This window comes from Camellia sinensis, chromosome 10 (genome assembly GCF_055761805.1).
Source record: "Camellia sinensis isolate YWXY chromosome 10, ASM5576180v1, whole genome shotgun sequence".
Classification (NCBI taxonomy): domain Eukaryota; kingdom Viridiplantae; phylum Streptophyta; class Magnoliopsida; order Ericales; family Theaceae; genus Camellia; species Camellia sinensis.
Genome location: NC_138970.1, coordinates 98,656,418 through 98,671,124, shown reverse-complemented (window position 1 = coordinate 98,671,124; position 14,707 = coordinate 98,656,418). Strand labels below are relative to the sequence as shown.

At 35.3% G+C, this 14,707-nt stretch overlaps 1 long non-coding RNA gene across 1 annotated transcript; it reads left to right on the top strand.

The window, feature by feature from the left end:
* Positions 1 to 7,205: 7,205 nt before the first annotated feature.
* Positions 7,206 to 13,556, top strand: LOC145801230 (uncharacterized). The gene is made up of 2 exons (XR_014342399.1): positions 7,206 to 8,099; positions 13,315 to 13,556. It is a non-coding gene; the product is annotated as an uncharacterized LOC145801230 (long non-coding RNA).
* The last annotated feature ends 1,151 nt before the right edge of the window (positions 13,557 to 14,707 follow it).

Below are 14,707 nucleotides of genomic sequence, written 5' to 3'. Positions count from 1 at the left end.
GATATGTTAGTATAGGTCAATTCCTCTAGAAAAGCAAAAGATACAATGCCAGAAGTCCATAAAAAAAATAATCACTAAGGCGGAAGATTCCAAAATTTGCTAATCCAAGAGTGTGTTCAGAATAAGACATACTAATCAAAAAAACACACACTCTAAAATGAGTAATGACCACAGAAAGCACACATGTATCAACATGTAATGGATATTCTTATCAAATCTAATATGCACCAAGGACCACTCAAAAATTTCAAGCTTGCAAAACCATACTAAGAAAATCTTTTTGGGATTTTTTTTTTTTTTTTTTCAAGAATAAAGCAAGACAAAAAAAAAAATGAACAAGCACACATGTTTAACACACAAAAATCCAAAAGCTAAAACAAATAAACAAATTAACACAAGTCAAGTTTTCTCACCCAAATCTTTTTTATCTTAACAAAATTAGGTCTAGCGGTCTTGGTAAATGTCGCGGTGTTGTGAACACCCTCATGAATCTTGGTATTCCGCTTAGACATGTAAGGCTATCTCCTAACCCAAAAAGTATTCGAATTTCTACCCTTTTGAGACACTTTCCCATGCAACTTATAACAATAAGGGCGAATATGACCATGCATACCACAATGATGACAAATAAAAACAGGGTGTACCTTCTTTTCTTTTACCTTACCAATTCTAGGGAGTTTGAGAAGTCTTTCCTTTTGTTGAATCTTTTGTCCTCCCTTTCCTTGAGTTCTTGTATCATGAGATGTTGAAGCACTCTGCTTTTGCTCTCTCTTACCATCAAAGCCAATGCCACTCTTGTCACAAATCATTTGTTGAGACCCAATGATATCCTCCAAAGTCTTTGATCCTTTGTTCCAAAGACCAATGGTAGCCATAGCACACTTGAGCTCTTCCTCTTTCTTGATCATTAGTTCTTCCAAAGCAACTTGTGACATCTCGAGAGATTCAATCTTTTCTTCATACATGGCATGGGTTTGCAGTAGCTCATTCCTCTCTGTCTCACAAGTCAACAGTTTTGCACAAAGAACTTGTCGATCATCAGCTACCTTGATGGCATTAATTCTGGCCTCGGAAATATCCTTCTTAAGTTTGACATTCTCACTTTCACATGTTTTGAGTTTCTTTGTGAGTTTGTCATTCAATTTGAACAAGTTAAGAGATTCCTTATACAACTTTTCATAAGCTTGCTCAAGCTCTTCATGATCACTCTCCGAGGATTCATCATCAGTGATATTCTCAACTGACCTCTTCGGAGAATCTGTTTGTCCTTCAGCTTCGGAAGCCGCCATGAAAGCAAGGAATTGTTTATGTTCCTCTTCGCCTTGCTCTTCATTGTCACTTTTATCTTCATCAAATTCAGATTCATCATCCCAAGTGATGGCAAGGGCTTTCTTCTTCCTCAATCGAGTGGGGCATTCTTGAGCAAAGTGGCCAAATCCTTGGCATTCATAGCATTGGAGTCTTTCAGAGTTTCCTTGTATCTTTCCTTTCTCCTTCTTGGCTATAGAATTAATTTTGAGTTTATCTTTGCCTTTAGATTTATGAGAATGAGTAGATTCCAAAAGATTAGGATTCTTTTTCAAATTTTTTTTTTTAAATTGTTTAACAAAAGCAGCCGTAATCTTGGAATCTATATCACAATCCTCATCAGAATCCTCTCTAACTTTATGAGCACTACTAAAAGCAATATCTTTTTGTTTCGCTTTGAAATTCCTATGTGCCTCATAAGTTTGGAGATTTCCAACCAACTGATCCAGCTTGAGGTTGTCAACATCTTGAGCCTCCTCAATAGCCGTAACTTTTGGTTGGAACCGATCGGGCAAGGATCTCAAAATTTTTCCCACAACTTTGGATTCTGGAATTTTTTCACCTAAATTGAAGCTGGAATTTACAATGTCACTCAACTTCGCATAAAATTCATCAAAGGTCTCACTATCTTTCATTGAAAGGTTTTCGAAACTAGATGTGAGCCTTTGAAGTTTTGAACGTTTCACAGAAGGAGTGCCCTCATGAATAGTTTGTAAGATATCCTAAGCCTCTTTTGCGACTTCACAATTACAAATACAACTAAATTCTTCAGGTGTGACATGCAAAAGAGAGAATTAATAGCTTTACTATTCCAGCTACTATTTTGGTAATCAGTTGTGTCCCACTTATCAATTGGTTTGGGGATTGTAACTCCATCAACGATAATTGTTGGTTCAGTCCACCCATTCATGACGGATTGCCAAACTTTTTCATCAATAGATTTTAAAAAAGATCTCATCCGAGTTTTCCAAAAAGAATAATTGGATCCGTCAAGTAGGGGTGGTCGAACCATAGAATTTCCTTCACGAATTGTATCCATTATCACAAATCAAACAAGATCTCGTTCTAAAAAATTTTTTTTAAAAAAAAAATAGAACGACCTGCTCTGATACCAATTGAAAAATCTAGAAATCCCCTAGATGTTGATTTGTGATTATGTATCAAATTTAAGCAGAATAAAACAATCCTAATCAAACAATCAAGACAAAGAGACACAACGATTTTAACATGGAAAAAACCACAATTGGACACCTCCAATTGTGATCAAAAAACCACGGGCAACAGCCACAAGAACAATCCACTAAGAAGATTTAAAGGAATTACACAGGTATACTCTCAATTACCTACCGAATCCACAACGCCTAATTGAACCAACCTCTATGTGCCTCTTCCAACCCCATCTTCACCACGGAATTGTCTTTCTGATGAGCCACTCCGGATTCCACCAAAGCTTCAGGCTCGAACTCTTCAGAATCCACAACTGAAGAATAACTCTCTCTTTTGTATAGCAAACAAAAACCTTTGATGTACTCTCTTTTAAACCATGAGTTGAATACTCAATAAAACATCAAAGAAAACTAGCAAAATCTATCCAGATATAAACCTTAAGATCCAAAAATAAGATCTGGAGAAGTCCCATCAATCCCTTAGTTTTGGGAGAAAACCAAGTATTTATAGAGAACCAAAAGTAATCTTAGATACAGAAGAAAACCAACTCTTTAATGAAATCTGGAAATCTGGGTTCGCGCGGTCCGCTCGAGCTCAACACAGCCCGCTCGAGCGGACTGACCAAAAACTGCGTGCGAACAAACTGAGATGCGCTCGAGCGTAGGAGAATCCGCTCGAGCGTAAAATCACACCCACTAGTATTTTTTGCTTGCCCTGACAAAATACTGAGACCTGCTAATCTACGCTCGAGCTCACAAGGCTCCGCTCGAGCGGACAGAACAAAAACACAAAAAATTACAATTGAATCAACACAATGTTTTGTCTCCGGATTTGACAACATAGGTAGTACCTTCTCTGAAAAGCACAATTCGGGTTGGATTCGCATCTAAACACTCATAACCTCACTGAAATAAAAGTGCGAATAAAAAATACAACTGAAAGGAGTTTTGTCAAACGGGATTGCCAAGAAATAAAACCTAACAAAACTCATTTGATAAACCCAACCCTTCCAACTCGGTTTTTTGTATTTCGTCATATTTGTTTTGCATTATTGTTGTTGGGAGTGAGCAACGGATATACCGATCAGCCCAAACCAATCGAACTGAACCAATTTGTCGCATTTTGGATGGATGCGTGATGACGAGCAAATGGTTGTGGATTGATTTTTTCCAATCCGCCTAGTTTTGGACGGATGGTGGATTTGAGGTTCTTTTGACCACAACCAAACCGCCAAACCGCGAGCACCCCTAGTAATTTGTAAAACTTTATATTTTCAATTTGTTTAGATATTCTATTTGTGTTTTCAATTGAAAAACAGTTTTAAATATTTTGTTGATTATATTCTATTGAAAGAGAGTTTTGAACTTGAATATATTTTTTGAATTGAAAAAAATTAATGTATTATTTATGTATATTTTTTTATTTTTAAATCTAACTCTATAAATAATAAATAAAAAAGATGATATATGTTAGTTGATTTTTGTTTTTAAAAACAGATATAGATGTAACAGTATAGAGGCACACAATCTCTACTACTGTTATGTTCATGATTTTGGTGGTTTGAATTGTTTTTATATTTTAAAAATCACAAATTATAATACTTTATGTGGATGAAGTATACTGTGATTATAACATGTGGATAAGTCATGAAGTGATTGTAATATTCTAAAGTTTCAAACTTTCTTTCTTTGAATGAAGCATGTAGTGATTGTAATACTTTTTTAAGTCATTAACTGTAATTTTTTATTTATTTATTTATTTATTTTTATTTTTTTGAGAAAGTGCGCGAGTTGAATTATATTGAAAATTTATAAAATTTTAAACTGCTAAACCGATTCGCATCCATCAACTAATCCGCCAATCCGCTCAATCCACATCTGTCGGATTGACAGACGGATACCGATTGATTTTCTCTAATCTGCCAATCTGGCGAACAGATGACGGATTGAAAGTTTCGTGGCTGCAACCGACCCGTGCCCACCCCTAATTGTTGTGTTGTGTAACTGATATGCACACGATAGAACAAAAGTGGGGAAAAAAAAACATAAAAAAAAGTAAAAGAAACTATTTCCACAGGGTAAAAACCATTTCCTTCAACAAAGGTTTTTAATGATTTTCAAGGGAGGTTCAATGGAGGTCTTTAATGGAAGAAATTTCACTGACTTTGGTCTTCACTTTTGTGTGGGTGGAACTGCAAATGTGGAAGTAGGGTCTTAGAAACTGTGTGGAAAGAAGGGTAAAGTGGTATGTATACAATGGTTATGAGTGAAGGATATAATTGTAATTTTAAGTGTGTGGAGTGAGAAAATTAATTAATAATCAAATTAATAGGTGTCTGTATTGAGAAAAGATATACACTGAGCTAATTAAGTATATGAAAATAGAATTTCCCCTTAAAAATAAAGTATAATTTACCCTAAAAAGATCATACAAACTCTATTTCTATGAGATTCAACTTTTATTTCTCAACCAGTTAGAGCTTCATATTGATAATGCGTTATTAATTTTAAAAGCTTTGAAGAATAAAGAAAGACAATGGGGGGCAGAGTTTCATATTGATAACGTGTTATTAATTTAAAAAGCTTTCAAGAATAAAGAGAGACATTGGTGCAAAATATTAAGGAAAAATTACAAATCAGAGACATTTTTTTAAAATAATTATATATTCATGAAAAAAATTATAAAATTCATCATTAAAATTTATAAAGTATATCATTGATTTGTAAATTATTTTTTTAAAATTGCATTGATTTGTTATTTCTCCAAATATTAATGAGAGAGAATAATATTTTTGATGTTTTCGTTTACACACCAAAATATTCCATTTAAAACTAGATAATAATTACTACCCGTAGAACAATGGTTAAGATCAAGTATCGTTCCATAGGGTCGAGTTGTGATGATTCAAAAATAATAATTAAAGTAATTTTAAAAGTTTGATTTTGAAAATAATAAAACTAAAAGAAATAAAATCAAATAAAAGAATTCTGAGGGTTTCGAATCCACCATTAAAGTTATAATTAGGGTTATTGTATTGGTTTTTAGAAAATCAATTTAGATATTGTGATGTAAGTACATTAAAAATGCATCGTCAAGAGGATTTGTATATATTATGACACGAAAGCACCAATCATTTTCACTTAACATAGATCGCCACTACTAAACTACACTAAACTATAGTAGATGCACGACACGTCTTACTAGGTATAGCTTGTTTAACAATTTTAATACAAAATAGTGAAAATAATTGTATAATATGATTTGAATAAAATATTTATTGCAAAAAAGACCTAAAAGTTATACAATTTATCCAAATCAAATCAAAACTAAAAATACTAAATACAATAAACCCCAATTACTAGGTCATCTGTAGCCTAACAAGAAAATATTAATTTCACATCATTGTGGACACACTACTCTAATATATGGGAGAGACACCCTAATTTTTATCATTTTGTGTTGCTCTTTATCACTTTGTATTGCTCCTTGTTGGAGCCCTCGAGCTTTGCCCATTATTATTATTATTTTTTTTTTTTGACCAAGAGCAACTTGCAAAATACAAAGGGAAAATATCTGTAGGTGGGATTTGGAAAAAAAAAATTACTAACGCATATTTGTACTTTCACAGTCATTTATTTACACCTCACCATAGATATACTTACACTGCTTATGTATTTATAATTTTTTTCCTCAACTTCCACTTACATGCACTTCTTCCAAATGCAAATAAGATAAATAAATAATAAAATAATATAATATTATAGCATATACCCTCAAGTCCGTGATCAGACTGGAGGGTACTGTTGGACCTATAGGGCCTCATCATGGGTCCCGTTTCGATAATTCAAACCGTTCAATGTGTAGAACTCATCGAGTACTATATGCGTATAAAAATTCACATTGATCAGATATCGATTGCTATGTGATCAAATCAGATTTTTGTAAGCTATATATTTTTCACCGTTCATTTTTTTTTCTTCATACAAAACTGATTTGATCACATAGCTTTCGATATCCAATCAACGTAATTGTTTACAGGCATATAGTACTCAACGAGTTCTACACATTGAACAGTTCAAATTATCCAAACGGGACTTGTGATAAACCTTCACAGACCTAACAATATCTTTCAATCAACGTAATTTTTTTTTTTTTTACTTTTTTCACTAAAAGACAAAGTGGTAACAAAACCAAAAAAAAAAAAAAAAAAAAAAATTCAAACAAAATATCACATCAAACCCTATAATCATTTTACTTTTTCTGTCACAAACATCACATTCAACCACAAAAAAACTCAATTATCTTTCCAAACAAAAAAAAAAAAAATTTCAATAATATTTTATAACTAAAAAAACTTATAAAAAAACTCACTTCCCAAACACTCACATTTGTGGTTAGGTGTCTCCCCAATTTATTGCTTTTGTTGTTTTCTTTATTTTTCTTTTATTATGTTTTTTACTTTTTATTATTACAATAATATATATAATTGTATAATATATATACACATGTATTGTCCGTTGGATTTTGCCGCCTACAGATTTTACTTATTTATTATTTTTATTATTTATGTAATATTATTAAAATAAAATAAAATAATATAAATTATATTAAAATATAGGGCGTTGTGTCCCATTCAAATTAGAATTTTGTTTGGTTAAAAATCTATAATCTAAATAATTTATCAATAAAGACATACTTACATAAAATGATCAAAATATCTGTATATCTGTATATATATATATTTTGTAATCACGATTATTTGAGCCCAAATCCTCCAGTCTTTGTCTCTCCCTCTCTCTGTCCTCCTCACCTCCGTTGCCGCCGTTACCGTCGTATAGCTGACTGACCAGCATCACCGCTGTCCCTTTCGTCTTCCTCTCTCTTGTCTTTCTTTTGTCTCCATCTCCATCTCTCTCTCTCTCTCTCTTCCTCTCCCTTTCGCTCTCCGTCGATGCCCTCAAATCCTAACCCACACGTCGATTCTCAAATTTCTCTCATTCGAAACCCTAACCTCAAACCCATGCCGATCCAGATCTAATGTGGGTTCCAATATTTTCGGCTTCGTTAACCTCCTGGAAGTGACAAAAGCCTTCAATCGAGCTCTATTTTTTCGAATCTCACCAAATCGACCAACAGGCGATCTACATCCGCAGCAAGTCTCAACAAATCGAGAATCTAGGGTTTCTCCCCTCCGATTTCCTCCTCTTTCTTCCCTGATCTAGTCATAAAACCTCATTCTCCAGCACCGTCGTTGAGACATACGAAGTGTCGGGACTAGTGTGATCGTCTCCATTTCCATGGAGGACTCTTCTTTTCTCTTGGTGGAGTAGATCACACACTTCAAATGATACATTCTATGTGACTTTGGAAACAACTCGAAAGCCACGAGAGAGAGATTCCAAAAATTTATGATTTTGTTTTCTTTGATTGCTTTGATTCTGCTGTTGAATTGTAGACCTAGGCCTGGGGATAGATCGACAACGTTGAAGAGAGAAGGATGTGAAATGAGAGGGCACCATCGCACTAGTAGAAGGAGGAACTTAACGGCGTAGTCAATTGTTTGGGAAGTTGTCTATTGCACTTATTGCTCTCTTGATCTACACCCTCTTATTGCGACTCTCTCTGTATGTTCTTCCTCTCTCTCTCTCTCTCTCTCTCTATATATATATATATATATGTATATTTATATGCATCACTCACTCATCAGATCTGATGAGTGATATAGTGTAATGGTGATTCAACACCCCCCCCCCCCCCCCACCCCCCACACACACACACACACACACACACACACACATACTAGATCTGTGATCTCATTTTTTTTTTTGGTAGATCTTGTTCTTTATTATTGTTGTTGTTGTTGTGGTGGTGGTGGTGGTGTTAATTTAATTGTTACGTTTTTTTTTTTTTGAAAATATTTGTTGTAGAAATGTGTGTGTTGTTTTGGATGAAGTTAGATTTCTTGTTGGGTTTGGGAAGAGAGTGTAGAACATATAGGTTTGATATATTCTTTTTTGGATGGACATTCAAAGCACTAGAACAGACAAGGGGATGAGAGGAGAGAGAAATTGGATGTGGGCTTTAAAAATTAAACAGATAGATTTGGACACAGATAGATTTAGATTTAAGCAGGTAAGCAAAAAAATTAAACAGATAATAAAATTTAGACATATACGGGAAACAATTGAATAGATATGGTGAAAAATTTAAATAGATGGTGAACATATTGAAGAAATATGGAAAAATATTTAAACAGATATTAGAATTTTGAACAGATAGGGAAATTTGAACAGATAAGAAATTTTTTGAATAGATAGGAAAAATTGTGAATAAATAGGGAAAAAATTTTAACAACTAGGAAAAAAATTGAACAGATAATTAACGAAAGTCAACAGATAAATAAAAGTCAATAAATAAATTAAGGGATAAAATTAGAAACAAAATATCATTCAAAACAAATAAAAAGACTTCTCATCAAATTATTTCACAAAGGGTGGACTTCTCAGTAACAAAAAAATATCTATTCTATTTAATGCCTTATACCCTCGTTAGATTGGATTTATCACTAATTTTTTCTAAAATATAATATATATAACAATTTAAATATAAACACTTAAAATATATAAAAATAAATAAAATCATATAAAATTATAAATTAAATAAATTAATAAAATATATATTAACAATTCAAATATGTAACATTTAAACTCCCATGAATTTCACTATTGTAAGTTGGGAACTGTTTAAGTGTGCAACCCCGTTAAGGTTACACACCATATGTAACCCAATATTTAGCCATTAGATTACAATAATTGATCAAGACCATTGAATTGTTTAATCGTAAAAAATGTGAAATCGGGGTAACCGGTTAATCCTCCTATTTGCATGATTGCATCCCACCCCCCTCTCTCTTTCTCTCTCTCTCTTATTGTCTTCATCTCTGTAAGGTTGAACTTGTAACCCTTGATTTCCATTAACAGAGACAAGCCCTTGTTGGGTTCCATTGACGAAGCTCTGTAGGGAATAGTATAACCCTTGATTTCTAGCAACAATGGAACTACAAGGCTCTGTGGGGTTCCATTGTTGAACTGAAGGCGTTCTCTCCAACTAGATATTGAGTATGGAGCTGTCACCCTCTCTCTGTCACTCTCTCTCTCTCTCTGGCCTCTTCACTTCAGCGATTTTCTTTCAACTAAACCCTAAACCTAACTTCAACCCCTCTACGCTTCGCTCAAATCAAAACCCCTTTATTGCCAAGTAACCTCTTTCTTTCTCAATCGAGTGTTTGTGTTTGCACAAACAATCCAACCATGTTAAAATGTCATGTTTGTGTTTGTGTTAACATTTTTCAATCATCAAGTAATTGTTTGTACTAATATCATGTACAGTATGGCCCCAGCTGAAGTTAAAAGTGAAGGTGTTGATTATGACATTCCAAATGAAGCAAATGACATTCGTTTGGTCAATGAAAGTAGGGCGGAACGTTGTCATAGTTGCGAAGCTGGTCCGCACAATGAAGAAGCAACCAACATAAACGTCGAAGATGGTTGAGCTAATGTGAAACAAGAAATGGTTGACGATGCTCATGGCGATGACATGGTTGGTGAGGTTGAACGTGCTATTCTGGAACAGAAATTTGATTCGGTCGAAAATGAAGAAGCTTTCTACAATGCGTATGCTAAAGCCAAGGGATATAGTATACGAAAATCTAGATTTAGCACAAATAAATAGGGAAAGGTTGTTAGTAGGCTACGGTTGTGTTCAAGGGAAGGTCAGAGATTACCAAAATACTTAGACCGGGTTGCAGAGAAGAGAAGAGAAGAGCTCCTAAGGCACTAATAAGAGTAGGTTGCAAAGCACAATTTCCCTAACGGTACGATCTAGAGGCTGGTGAAGGGGGAAAGTATGCTGTGACTCACTTCATCACAGACCACAACCATGAATTGGCAGAACAATACTATGTGATGTATCTGAGGTCACATCGAGGTTTAAATAGCGCTGATAAAGCTCAAGCAATGGCTATGTGCAACGTCGATGTGAAGACTAGCCAAATCATGGTCTATATGGTAAATCAATCCGGGTGTTATGAGAATGTTGGTTTTATCCGTACGGATCTGCACAACTACATTCAAGCCGAACGTAGAGCAGAAGTTGAGGATGGTGATGTACAGGGTGCTTTGGTTTACCTATGTGCAAAACTTGATGTTAACCCACGTTTTTTTTACAAGTATGATGTGTGTAAGGATAACAAGTTACAAAATCTGTTATGGGCAGATTCGAAATCGCGGCTGACTACGCAAAGTTTGGTGATGTGCTGATATTTGACTCAACTCACCGTACCAATGCGTACAAGAAACCTTTTGTCATGTTGGCTGGTATGACTAACCACTTCACGACCACGATATTTGCATGTGTTTTGCTAGCTAATAAGACAATTGATACATACACATGGGTTTTAGAAACATTTATGGAGGCGATGGACAATAAAGCACCTGTGTTCGTACTGACAAATGGGATAAGGCGATGCGAGAGGCAATTAGAAGAGTATTTTCAGACGCAAGACATCGATTAAGTAATTGGCATCTTGGGAAAATTATTGTGTCAAATGTTCACAAAAGTGACTTTGCACATGCTTTCAAGCAGTGCATGGAGATGGAAATGGATGAGGCAAAGTTTTAGGATGGTTGGACGAGAATGGTCGAAAAGTTTGGACTTGAAAACAACAGCTGGGTGTTGGAGACTGTAACAACCTCGGCCCATGATTAACATTAATCCGTGATTAATTATGCCTAATTAGTAATTAAGGTGAAATTCTGAATTAAACTGCATGTGTGTGATGCATTGTTTGTGTCTATATCTGTTAGGCGTAGAAAGATTTGTTCTTGCTTGAACTTCGGTTTGCGAATTAAAAGCCTTATCGTCGTTCGAATCAGAAATTGACTTGATTTATGTGCTAATTAGGATTTATAGAACTTTATGGTAGGTTTAATTAAAATTTGGTTTGGAACGATTAAATTAGATTAAATTAATATGCACCAATTAACTACACTTGTATCCAAGCCTACTTAAGGCACTAATTAAGCCGACTCACTTCTTTTTCTTTCATTCCATCACATTTGAGCTCACCCAAGAGAGGCTAATGAGAGAGAGAGTGTGAGGTGGGAGAATTGGTGTAAAGCTTGGAAATTTGAGCTCATTCAAGGGGGCATTGTTGGCTTTTGGAAGGAATTTGAAGATATTAACTCCAACCATTGTAAATTCAAGCCTTTAGGTAAGAATTTTGTCTTATAGCCTTGAAGTCTAGACTCTAATGCATGGAAACAAGAGGGTTAAGTTGATTAATGCAAGAATTAAGCTAAAAGTTGGAATTGAGAATGAATTTTTGGATTGCATGTGCATCTTATGAAGTTTTGAATGTGTTTTCAAAGAATTGCCTCATGCATGTTTTGACTTCACTTTAATTTTGGGAAAACAATGAATTTCATGTTGTTTAGTAGCAATTGATCATGTTTTGGAGAGCCTTAGCTCAAAAATGTACATACATGTTATGTTTATAAATTAATTTTGAGTTTAAAGTTGAGTTTTTGTACAATTGGCAAGCCTTTGGGCCATGATTTCTTGTTATAATTCTTTAAACATGTATTATGTGTTTTCATGTATTTCCTCAAGTTTTAGCCCAGAAAAATGAGTTTTAGATGCTTCAAAAGTCGAATTTGAGCTTGGTGATCAAATCTGAAAATTCTAGAAATTTGATCCACGCTCGAGCATGGAACTTTACGCTCGAGCGTGCACTCTGAGTACATGCACTTTCACTCGAGCGTCGAGGGTTACGCTCGAGCGTGAAATGCATATACCTAGAAGTTTGTATGTTTTGCAGTCCGCTTGAGTAAGGGAATTCACGCTCGAGCGAGGTTCTGAGTCTCACGCTTGAGCGTAGGTCGAGCGCCCGTCGAGCGTGAAAATCATGCACCCAGTACTTTTTCAAAAGTTTGCAGTCCGCTCGAGTGGGAAAGGTCACGCTCGAGCGTAGCTTCATTGTCTGCATATTCGAGCGGGGATCTTATTTTCAGCAAGTTTTAAGAAATGTTTTCCAATGCATTTATGCATCCTCATTCCATCCTAGGAATTCCTAGGCCATGTTTGAGGCTCTATAATGAGGATTAAAGGTTAGAAACACACTAAGAGAAAATGACATAAGTTATATACAATTCGAACGTGTGTTTCAGGTGTGTATCTGTTATGTGTCATGTAGGTCACGTGCCGCGTACTGTTTGACCAATCTACTCCGTCTGTCTGTCTCAAGGCCAACTGTGAGTAATAACTTAGTAAAGTTATGTTCAACTGTATTTATTTTCTATGTGATAAAATAAGATTTGTTTTCTGATGTGCTATATTCTGTACAACGAATGAATGTCCAATTTCTGATATGTATTCGTGGCATCCTTAACATCATGTGTTATGTGTTAGCTGTTACCCGGTATCGGAGGTTCCATCATGGAACTTAATCTGTCTGCACTCTGTTATTCGTACCGGAGGCTCCATCATGGGGCTCAGCGTGTTTATTCTCTGTTACCTGGATTCGGAGATTCCTTTATGGAACTGGTTATTCGTAACCCTCACGTGTCTGCATTTGTTTTGTATCTGCTCTATTAGCGCTTATGGATGTACCACGTATACTTACGCATGACTTATGATTTCTATATATGATCTGGACGAATTATGAATTTGATACGAAACTGAATTATGAATTCTGAATCTGTACGGACTCATTCATTGAAACCCCCTTTACTCTGTTATTGTTCACTGAGTTTTCACTCACAGTTTATATTATGTATGTAGGTGAGCCGGCGCGTGATCAGGGCCAGAGTTAACGACCTTCATTTCTATTTTTGTCAGCCAGCCGTTGTGCCTCCCGAGGAGGTTCCGATTGAAGTCTAGTTACATGGCTATTTTTGTACTTATGCTAGTCTCTGTTTGTTTTGTATAGTCGGGTCCTAGATATTACACTCTTGTAAGTGTTTTGTAATTATGTTATCCTTTGACCGACACGTTTATGTATATATAAGTTTTGAAATATTTTGCCCCATGTTTATCGACACAGCTCATTGGACTATTTACATTTTTGTACATTTGCTACTGTAGCCCTTTATTATATGATTATCTGTTAAGAGGCCTTTGATAATCCACGGATTACTGGCCGGTTAAGATGCTAAACCTACAGGGGCGGGTTTGGGTCGTGACAGAGACATCTGAGAAGCGTCAGATGTGGACTGAGGTATATATGCGTGGCTATTTCTTTGCTGGGATGAAAAACACTCAGCGCTCGAAGAGTATGAATGCTTATTTCAATCCCTTCCTCCAATACAAATTGAAGCTATAAGACTTTGTTAGGCACTATGATCAGGCTCTTGCAAGGATAAGGTATAACGAGGCTGGAGCTGATGTCGAAACAAAAAAAAACTTTTTCTGTATCGATTACTCCATTGCGAGATATAAAGAGACATGGAGCTGAGCTATTCACCCGAAATATATTTGAAATGTTCCGTGATAAAATCTTAGAAGAGGGGAAGAGGGGAAATTGAATGTGAAGGACGTGTTCTCTTTGCCGGATGGTAAAAAGTGCTACTATATTCATAAGTACAAGGTGAAGAATAGATCGTGGATAGTAACACACAATCCAGTTGATGCCGCAATGATACGTTCTTGCATGAAGTTTAAATCCTTCGGGCTACCTTGCTGTCACATGATATGTGTTATGAAACCTAAAAATTTAACACAAATTCCCCAAACTTCTGTGCTGCATAGATGGACAAGGGCTGCAAGCAACGATGTTTATTTTTTGATGTTTCTCCTGATTCAAAATAGCCTGTGGGCCAATACGGTAGTGTCGAAGCACAAGTGTGCAAAAATGATTCGACTACAATTGATGAGGTGAATCAAGTAATTGTATGATTTATTTATTCTTTTAATTTATTAGGTACACAGTACTAGCTTTTGAAAACATATCATTGGCAAGAAGAGGATCGATATGTCTGTAGTTATGATTTTGCACGAATTGCTGTACGTAACGTATAAATAATTGCTAATGTATAAGGCTAGGATATGGCATAATGTTGCTTATGTACAAGGCCAGGAACAATTATTTTGGATATTGTTTAGAGTGATTTTGTCATTTTTGTTTGCAGTGACTTGTCATTTTCAGAACTAAATGAATGTGAGATATATATGGGGA